The sequence below is a fragment of the Gymnogyps californianus genome, chromosome 3 (assembly GCF_018139145.2).
Source record: "Gymnogyps californianus isolate 813 chromosome 3, ASM1813914v2, whole genome shotgun sequence".
Lineage (NCBI taxonomy): Eukaryota > Metazoa > Chordata > Aves > Accipitriformes > Cathartidae > Gymnogyps > Gymnogyps californianus.
The window spans coordinates 115,129,060-115,140,167 of NC_059473.1; the positions used below are offsets into that span (position 1 = coordinate 115,129,060).

General features: G+C 41.5%; 1 non-coding gene across 1 annotated transcript; it reads left to right on the top strand.

Moving 5' to 3' along the window:
• Positions 1–5,530: 5,530 nt before the first annotated feature.
• TRNAE-CUC (transfer RNA glutamic acid (anticodon CUC)) lies at positions 5,531–5,602 on the top strand. Its single transcript has one exon. It is a non-coding gene; the product is annotated as a tRNA-Glu (tRNA).
• The last annotated feature ends 5,506 nt before the right edge of the window (positions 5,603–11,108 follow it).

An 11,108-nucleotide genomic window follows, 5' to 3' on the forward strand; every position in this document is an offset into this window, starting at 1 on the left:
CTCAGGTCTCTTTTGACTGCAATGGTTACCATGTCTGTAGACAGTGATGTGTGGAGAGCTACATTTAGCTCTCCGATTTCTGAATTGAATCCTTCACTGATTACAGTGCGTAATGCAGCGAGTTATTCCTACAGGACTTTCTAGAAAGTGGTCTGATCATAATGCATCCATTTATTTTTGGTATCTTGGATTGTATACAAACAATGGAATTCAATGCAGATAGTTAGGGCTCACCATCAAATCTACTGTTTGTGAAACTAGATTCACAAAGTTATCTTGAGTTTTTCAGGTGCCATTTTAGACTCCTGTATCTATAACTTAGATTCACAAAATCCTTTTCAGCTACCATTCAATTCTAGAAGCAGCAGAAGGTCTCCAGTTTCCAAAATATTAGATGGAAGTCACATAAACACCTTGCTTTTGATGGTGTACATCAGCTTCATGCCTACCTCTTCAAAATTACAAACATCAGTATTTTTTCTGCCAAAATCTGCTGACAGACTCAGTGCAGAAAGGTTCTCAGAGCATCCATGGCTAACAGGCTCCATGCAGATGACTGGAGTGAAGGTGACCTATTTTGTCCAATACACTCAATGATTAAAAGAATGTCAGAGATCCTGCTTCATTCCTGTCTTGAGCCTGCTGGGTGTTAAACCCCCATCACACATTTCTGAAAGATCACTGACCACTGCTTCCTCTAGCAGCACTAAAGAAGATACTTAAAACCTAGCACTTATCTTGCTAAATATCTGTTGAATGCTGTTGAGATGATAGCTCCCTACTTCCAGTGCTGGACTGTGGGCTCTGTTCTTAGATGCCTCTCCGCTTACAGATTCTGTAAATTAGTGAGGTTTTGCAGTAGTCACTATTGCACAGTATAAATCTCTTTTCTTGTATCTGCTCCAAGTTTTCTTTTGTAGATAGATCAATTACATAGTTTAGTTTGGTTTAGTATTCTTATGTCACAGAAATTAAACACTGGAGAAGCCATTTAGCACCATTTTCCCTCCCCAGATCAGTGCAACATTATTCCCTATTGAGCTCTTCACAGTATGTTTCCAGCTATAAACTATTCTTTCTTTTGTTATACTTGTAAAATTAATTCATTCCAATATGCCTAACCATCCTTTTATGAAAATTATTCTGAATAGTATTTACATATCTAGAACTGAAGAATTAAAGACAAATAACTTTTCTAATTTAAATTCTCGTGCTAGTTAGGAAAAAAAAATCTGAAGGAAACTTCTAATGAACTACATATACTTGTTTGCATATCTTCGAAGTATGCCTGTGGTTTTATGTAAAGGATGCACAGGAACTTGAATAGATGGGGTTTTCCTAAGAGTATTAGCTTTTTTCCAAAAAGAAACTAGTTTTGAATTCTTCACAGATCAATGATTAACATAGTTTGAGTTTTAGTCTGTAATCCTTTCAGCCTTTTTTTCCCTCTTGCAGCCCAATGCTTGGTAGAATTATACTGAAATAATTATGAACAAGCAATTCCTGTATTCAGAAGCAGTTTCTCAAGCCAAAAAAAGGTTTTTATCTATGGCATAATGTAGAAAAGAGAGAAAGAGCTTAAATCACTCAGTGCATGAATGATATATTGGTGACCTTTGTAATATACTAATGGTTACACATTTATTAAACTAAGACTAAATTACCAAAATACATCTCAAACAAATCTGCAGAGGGTTAGTGTTACATGTGAAGTGTTTCTAATTTTCTTTAATCAGCATGCGAGAAATAGACAAATTGCTCCATTTGAGAAAATATATTCAATGACTGGTAAAAGTCATTCTGGAAGAGAGCGTGCTGACTGATAGGAGGGAGGGAAAACATTGGTTATCTATTTTTTACAATCATCACTGCCATAACACTTCTTAAAATTCAGACAGGAAGAGAATAATGTCTTTGACTGTTCATTGTCACAAATGTATGTAGAAAGAGAATCAAGAGTTCCACATGGCTCCTGACTTGTCATGAATATATATTGCAAATACAGAAATATTTGTAAAGGCACAGAGAGATTGAAAAGATTCCTCTTAGAAGCTTAACACTTGAGTTGTGACAGGTGAAACACTCCAAAGAAGACAGCTCCTTTAGATTCATACAGATTCCGTATGAAGGGCTCGAAAAAAACCAAGAGCTATCTTGATCCAGCTTCCACTGAAATATATCAGAATGTCGGGTATACATTGGGTCTTAATTGCAGCTGGGTTTAGCTTTGCTAAGGAAAAACAAATGTAGACAAGGCATAGATAAAATTAAAAAAAAATGTTAACACTGTGAAATAAAGAGATCATAGAATCATAGAATTATTTAGGTTGGAAAAGACCTTTAAGATCATCGAGTCCAACCGTTAACCTAACACTGCCAAGTCCACCACTAAACCATATCCCTAAGTGCCATGTCTACACATCTTTCAAACACCTCCAGGGATGGTGACTCAACCACTTTCCTGGGCAGCCTGTTCCAGTGCTTGACAACCTTTTCAGTGAAGAAATTTTTCCTAGTATCCAATCTAAACCTCCCTCGGTGCAACTTGAGGCCATTTCCTCTTGTCCTATCACTTGTTACTTGGGAGAAGAGACTGACACCCACCTTGCTACAACCTCCTTTCAGGTAGTTGTGTAGAGAGATAAGGTCTCCCCTCAGCCTCCTTTCCTCCAGGCTAAAGAACCCCAGTTCCCTCAGCCACTCCTTACAGGACTTGTTCTCTAGACCCTTCACCAGCTTTGTTGCCCTTCTTTGGACATGCTCCAGCACCTCAATGTCTTTCTTGTAGTGAGGGGCCCAAAACTGAACATGCTGGTGCAGCCTCATCTGTGCCGAGTACAGGGGGACGATCACTTCCCTAGTCCTGCTGGCCACACTATTTCTGATACAAACCAGGATGCTCTTGGCCTTCTTGGCCACCTGGGCACACTGCTGGCTCATATTCAGCCAGCTGTCGACCAACACCCCCAGGTCCTTTTCAGCCAGGCAGCTTTCCAGCCACTCTTCCTCAAGGCTGGAACGTTGCACGGGGTTGTTGTGACTCAAGTGCAGGAGCTGGCACTTAGCCTTGTTGAACTTAGCCTCAGCCCATCAACCCAGCCTGTCCAGATCCTTCTGTAGACCCTTCCCACCCTTAAGCAGATCAACTCTCCCGCCCAACTTGGTGTCATCTGCAAAATTACTGAGGGGGCACTCGATCCCCTCGTCCAGATCATTGATAAAGATATTAAAGAGAACTGGCCCCACTACTGAGCCCTGGGGAACACCACTTGTGACCGGCCACCAGCTGGATTTGACTCCATTCGCAACCACTCTTTGGGCCCAGCCATCCAGTCAGTTTTTTACCCAGCGAAGAGTACACCCGTCCAAGCCATGAGCAGCTGGTTTCTCCAGGAGAGTGCTGTGGGAAGCGGTGTCAAAGGCTTTACTAAAGCCTAGGTAGACAACATCCACAGCCTTTCCCTCATCCATTAAGCGGGTCACCTTGTCATAGAAGGAGATCAGGTTAGTCAAGCAAGACCTGCCTTTCATAAACCCATGCTGACTGGGCCTGATCACCTGGTTGTCCTGTACATGCTGCATGATGACACTCAAGATGATCTGCTCCATAACCTTCCCCAGCACCGAGGTCAGACTGACAGGCCTGTAGTTCCCCAGATCCTCCTTCTGGCCCTTCTTGTAGATGGGTGTCACATTTGCTAACCTCCAGTCAACTGGGACCTCCCCGGTTAGCCAGGACTGCTGATAAATGATGGAAAGTGGCTTGGTGAGCACTTCCGCCAGCTCCCTCAGTACCCTTGGGTGGATCCCATCTGGCCCCGTAGACTTATGTGTGTTTAAGTGGTGTAGCAGCTTGCTAACCATTTCCCCTTGGATTATGGGGGCTTCATGCTGCTCCCCATCCCTGTCTTCCAGCTCAGGGGGCTGGGTACTCAGAGAACAACTGGTCTTACTATTAAAGACTGAGGCAAAGAAGGTATTAAGTACCTCAGCCTTTTCCTCATCCTTTGCCACTGTGTTTCCCCCTCCATGCAATAAAGAGTGGAGATTCTCCTTAGCCCTCCTTTTGTTGCTAATGTATTTATAGAAACATTTTTTATTGTCTTTCACGGTGGTAGCCAGATTAAGTTCTAGTTGGGCTTTGACCCTTCTAATTTTCTCCCTGCATAACCTCATGACATCCTCGTAGTCCTCCTGAGTTGCCTGCCCCTTCTTCCAAAGGTCATAAACTCTCCTTTTTTTTCCTGAGTTCCAGCCAAAGCTCTGTTAGCCAGGCTGGTCTTCTTCCCCACCAGCTCATCTTTTGGCACATGGGGACGGCCTGCTGCTGTGCCTTTAAGGTTTCCTTCTTGAAGGATGTCCAGCTTTCCTGGACTCCTTTGCCCTTCAGGGCTGCCTCCCAAGGACACTGTCAACCGGGCTCCTAAAGAGGCCAAAGTCTGCCTTCTGGAAGTCCAAGGTAGCAGTTCTGCTGACCCCCCTCCTTACTTCTCCGAGAATCAAAAACTCTATCATTTCATGATTGCCATGACCAAGATGGCCTCCAACCATCACATCACCCACAAGTCCTTCTCTGTTTGCAAACCACAAGTCCAACAGGGCGCCTTCCCTAGTTGGTTGACTCACCAGCTGTGTCAGGAAGTTATCTTCCACACACTCCAGGAACCTGCTAGACTGTTTGCTCTCTGCTGTATTGTATTTCCAGCAGACATCTGGTAAGTTGAAGTTCCCCACGATAACAAGGGCTAGCGATTGTGAGACTTCTCCCAGCTGCTTATGGAATATTTTGTCTGCCTCTTCATCCTGGTTGGGTGATCTATAACAGAGTCCCACCACAACATCTGCCTTGTTGGCCTTCCCCCTGATTGTTACCCATAAACACCCAACTCTATCATCACCATCATTAAGCTCTAGACAATCAAAACACTCCCTAACATACAGGGCTACCCCACTGCCTCTTCTTCCTTGCCTGTCCCTTCTGAAGTGTTTATAGCCATCCATTGCAACACTCCAGTTCTGTGAGTTAAGACGCATTTTGCATCATGAGTACTCTATCATCATTATGGTATTCAGTTGCCTGAGCATAGGCATTCAGTACAATTTAATCTTCTAGAGTCCTGAAAGGATTTCCCTAGGCGCCTCCAAGCCCCCCCTAGTTTGACAGAAATGATGCACATAGTATTAGATGACTATTTTTACACAAATTAAATCAACCCCAAGAGTAAGATTAATTTAATGTACCTCTGGGCATTTAAACATTAGATAACTAGTCTAACCTGGTCACCTAGACAGCAGTTGGTAGAGAAACAGGGAACTCTGGTGGGAGACTCATACCATCTGAAGATATGTATTTTAGAAGGGTGGGAAGAATTCCCATTCTCTCTCCAGGGACTATTGAGGGAACTCAAATCCCTGAATTAGACAAATTTTAAATAGCTAAGTTTAGATGAGATCAATCTCTCCCTGAGACATTAATAAACCAGTATCCTGATCTAATCTAATCTAATCTATTTTAGCCAAATCTTCATATTCCCTGGTGGTCTAGTGGTTAGGATTTGGCGCTCTCACCGCCACGGCCCGGGTTCGATTCCCGGTCAGGGAATCAATCCTTTGTGGAGCCCAATGTGTGGGGCATGAGGAACCCATTGTATCTGTTTCTCATAACTGAAGTCCCTTCTTAGCAACATTTACAACTTATACTACGTAATTAAACCATCTTTATATCCAACAAACAGATTTATACATTCTCCTTAACTACTGCACCCTGCCCCTTAACAGATAGATATTATTCTCCCATTCCATGGCCTCCCACCACTCCCCCAAATGTTTATAAGAGCAGGCTATGACTTGGGCCCCATCTGTCAAGATGGGTGCTTAGCACAGGAGAAGCAGCATGTTTAAGTGTTGGGTACCAACGGCAGCTTGGTTTGCGTCTACTTGCCCGGTTCCTTGTGAAGCTCACTCTGAATAGGTTCAGGTCATTCCTACTACGTTACTTCCTATAACATACAACTCACATCACAGATTATTTTTCCCCCAAGGTTAAATTTCCTTCAGGCGCACACTGAATCTCCCCGTCCTTCTGCATTAGCCACCAGGTACACTCAGGTCCTTGAGCAAGCACAATCCCACAAATGGATATGACTTTTCTCAAGGGAGGAGCAACCCACACTGCCTTCCCCAGCCACTTCCCTATGTGCATGCACTTGTGCTGTTTTGGGCTGAGATGAGAGAGTTAATTTTCTCCATAGTAGCTAGTATGGGGCTATGTTTTGGATTTGTGCTGGAAACAGTGTTGATAATAGAGGGATGTTTTTGTTATTGCTGAGCAGTGCTTACACAGAGTCAAGGCCTTTGCTGCTTCTCACCCCACCCCACCAGTGAGGAGGCTGGGGGTGCACAAGAAGCTGGGAGGGGACACAGCTGGGACAGCTGACCCCAACTGACCAAAGGGATATTCCAGACCATATGACACCATGCTGAGCAATAAAAGCTGAGGGAAGAAGGGATGTTTGGAGTGATGGCATTTGTCTTCCCAAGTAACTGTTTACATGTGATGGAGCCCTGCTCTCCTGGAGATGGCTGAACACTTGCCTGCAAATGGGAAGCAGTGGATGAATTCTTAATTGTGCTTTGCTTGTGCACATAGCTTTTGCTTTACTTATTAAACTGTCTTTATCTCAACCCACGAGTTTTCTCCCTTTTACCCTTCCAATTCTCTCCCCCATTCTACCAGGGGGGAGTGAGCGAGTGGCTGTGTGTTGCTTAGCTGCCTACTGGGGTTAAATCATGACAGCATTATGGGGACCTTATCTTCTCCCACAGTATGTAGGGGTTTTGTTTGGGCAAGACCAGGATGGTTAGCAGATCCTCTGGTGTTAACCAGCCAAGTGGCTTCTGCTAAATTTGTATCCCAGTGCTTCCACGCCCCATTGTCCAATGTTTTCAACGTAGTCCTTAGCAGTCCATTATATCTTTATATCTCTCAGTTTTCCCAGAGGCTTGTGGGTGACAGAGGATGTGATACACCCAGTCAATGCCATGTTTCTTGGCCCGGGAGGTTATGAGGTTATTTTGGAAATGAGTCCCACTGTCTGACTCAATTCTTCCTGGGGTACCATGTCACCACAAATTTGCCTTTCAAGGCCTAAGATGGTGTTTTGGGCAGTGGCATGGTTTACAGGGTATGTTTCTAGCCAACCAATAGTTGCTTCCACCATGGTGAGTATGTAGTGCTTGCCTTGGTGTTTGTGACAGTGGTCCCATATAGTCAATTTGCCAGGCCTTGCCATAATGAAAACCCAGCCACCACCCTCTATTCCAAGGAGACTTTACTGGTGTGGCTTGCTTGATTGCAGCACATGTTTCACATTCATTGGTGACCTGTGTGATGGCCTCCATGGTGAGGTCCACTCCTCAATCATGAGCCCATTGGTATGTTGCATCTCTCCCTAGATGTCCTGATGTTTTGTGGGCCCATTGAGCTACAAATAGCTCACTCTTACACTCCCAGTCCAGGTCCACCTGAGCCACTTCAATTTTGACAGCCTTGTCTACCTGTTCATTGTTTCTATGTTCTTCAGTGGTGTGGTTTTTGGGCATGTGAGCATCTACATGATGTGCCTTCAGAGGTATGTCATCATACGTCATGGCACGTAATGATAAACCAGTATTCTAATGAACAGTTAGGTATACTGGCTATTTTTCATGTCTCCCTACTTTTCTTGGTCTGTTTATTTGGCTTGTAATATTACCATTTGGAAGGCAAACTGATCTTTCTCTCTTTATCATGTTTGTGCTTCACAACTCCTTTGTAAATGGCTTGCAGGCAAGAACCATTTACAATAAAGGAATTAAATGTCAGTTTTCATGCTTCAGCAGTTCCTATTCCACATTCTGCAGCAGACTATGTCAAGAAGAAACTCAGCCTTGGGTGGGACATAGCCTTAGGTTCTGAGATTAGGGCTTGAACTGTGCCATGACATTGTGAGGGCTGTCTATATTGAAGTGGGCTTCACCTTTCATGTTTTTTTTTTTGTTCCTGAATCCTGGGGCATAGGATGATTTTCCAAAAATACCATCACATCCAACATTCTTCTGCTTTTATGAGATAATTGCCCATACTGTTACATTTTTGCTAAAGAAGTACTGTCATAATTTAGTTGGTCTTTATCATCATTAGTTTATGCTTCATTCTGGAATCCTTGGTGGCCTATTTGTGACTGGAATAAATGGGACCTGCTCCCTTTTTAGCACTCAGTTCACTCACCAGCGAATTTTATTGCTCAAAATTTTTGGCCAACACTATATAACATAAGTATCTAGTTTTGCTATTCTTTTGTGCAATTCATAGTATTGGATGAAGTTACATATTTTTACTTCTGTATTTATTGTCATATTTTAAAAACTTAAGATTTAAACAAAAAAAAAAGTCTATTTTCTGTTGTTTTCCCCATTCATGATATTATTCCGTTTCTGTAGTTCTATCATGGCACAATGGTGGAGATAATCCATATAATTAAATTGACCTGAACAAAGGCTTTCGTGCTAATAGTTTGTTAACTTTTTTCAGTTATATCAGTTATTGTCATTCATACAATCTAATACCTCTTCCTGCAAACTTTTCTTTCTTAAACACCATGGCTGCAAACAAATTCTTCAACATCAGCTTTTCTAATAGGTATGATATTTGGTTTTGGGGTTTTTTTTTAAGGATCTTTTTAATTTGAAACCTTTCATGCTTGTTCATTGGAGATAACTAGTCTTTGTTCTTTTTAGGGTTTTGTCTATATATTGCATATAGCAACTGAGGGAGGAGCTACACTATCCACAAATCTTTGAGCTTTCCATTGGCACTCCAAATTCCATAGTTTCTCCACTTCCGTGAGTCAATCTAAAGCCAGTCTCAACAGCAAGAGTAACACTTAACATTACTATTTGTCTTCTATTGCGATTTTAAGCCACTATACCATTTATTTGGAAACCTTTTGCAAACTATTCATGGAATAACAAATATAACATGTGAGCATTCTGCTGTCTTTTACATTACTAAAAAATTCTGTACTTTCTTCTGTAGTTGGCCATTATAATCATAGAATCATAGAATCATAGAATGGTTTGTGTTGGAAGGGATCTTAAAGATCAGCTAGTTCCAACTCCCCTGCCATGGGCAGGGACACCTTCCACTAGACCAGCTTGCACAAAGCCCCATCCAACCTGGCCTTGAACACTTCCAGGGATGGGGCAGCCACAACCTCTCTGGGCAACCTGTTCCGGTGCCTCACCACCCTCACAGTGAAGAATTTCTTCTTTATATTTCATCTAAATCTACCTTCTTTCAGTTTAAAGCCATTACCCTTTGTCCTATCACTACATGCCCTTGTAAAAAGTCCCTCTCCATCTTTCCTGTAGGCCCCCTTTAGGCACTGGAAGGCTGCTATAAGGTCTCCCCGGAGCCTTCTCTTCTCCAGGCTGAACAACCTCAACTCTCTCAGCCTGTCTTCATAGGAGAGGTGCTCCAGCCCTCTGATCATCTTCGTGGCCCTCCCCTGGACTTGCTCCAATAGGTCCATGTCCTTCTTATGTTGGGGTCCCCAGAGCTTCCATATCCTTCCATAAAGTGCTCTAGTGAAGACCATCAAAGCATCAAAATAAGTACAGTTAATGATGACTAGCAATTTATTCTCAAGCTTTCTATAGGATTTGAAAATACATAATCTTCCTTCTCTGAAACATCATGCTTTTAATTTTTGTTTCTTCTCTTTGGTTTCTTCCACTATAGACAATAATCTGGCTAAGAATTCTTTGGTACAGTCAATAAAGCTGTGCTGTGACAGTAATTGCATTTTGACAATATTTTTTCTTCAGCAGCTAGACAATCAAAACCACTGTATTTACTACTTTCTCTTCCTTTCAAGCATTGTTTCAGAAACGGTGTAGATATAGTCATATTTTGGTCACCTTTAGAAGTTTGTCACATTTTAGCAGGTTAATAGCAGGTTAATTCAGCTTCTTAGTAGCATTTGCAGTTTTCTTTGTAGTGCCTAATTCTTTGCAGATGAAAAGATTTGGGGAGCAATGCAATATCTATGAAGATAATCCTGATCTATTCAGAATCTTTTGAAACTATACCCATTTTATGCATTAATTGTCACTGTAAGCATATTCTCCTATTCCTTTTGATGGTAATGATCATTTGCTTTACCATCTATGAAGGTTTTGATGTTTCTGTTACTTTCATATTAACTTTTTAGGCTGCATCTTCTGATTCATTAATTTGGTGACTCCCTTTCCCCTCAATATTATATCTGTGTTTTCTACACTGAGCTTGACAGACTCCATTTTTTGTCTCCATTATTTTTCATATGCCTGAATTATGTTCTCCAGAAACCTTGTATTTTGTCAATTTTCAAACTTTTTCCCTCTGTTTAATATTTGTCTGATGAATTGATAAGCTTGAATTTCTTCTTTTCTTGCTAATATCATATTATGATTTTCTCTCCTGGAGCATATGATCTAATTATGATGTCTGCCATCAAAAGTGGCCACTGTATGTCACTCACTTCACATAACTATACATCTTTCAATTGTCACGTCCGTCTTCTCCGGTCTCAGTAGGGTTATTCTTCTTTACTGCCTTTCCCTCAAACTGCCTCTTTTACATCTTTATGTGCACATTTGTGAGAGCCTTCAGTCCCTACAAGAATGGTTACCCTATTTTTATGATATAAGTAGGCATTTTATAAAACCTTCAATGTGTAGACGAGTTAATTATTGTATTTTATGGGATCTACTTATTATTCAAAGCTTATTCATATGCATTATGTTTGTAAGAAATAAAATATTCTGACTAGGCCATTTCTCTGGTACATTATAACAAACAAGGCATATAAAATGTTTTTTACAAGCAGCAGTCTATTTTAACTCACTATCTAGAAGTTGGCTTTTTTTTTAACACTTGGATATAAAATTTGAAGCTACCCATTGCTTTGTTCCAAGTTTTCCACACTATGATAATAGGGCAAGGTTTGTGTAATAAGAGTTCATACAGAAACCACAAAACATTTCATTAAGATAGAATATCAGAAGGTAAAGCAGCTGTTAAGAGA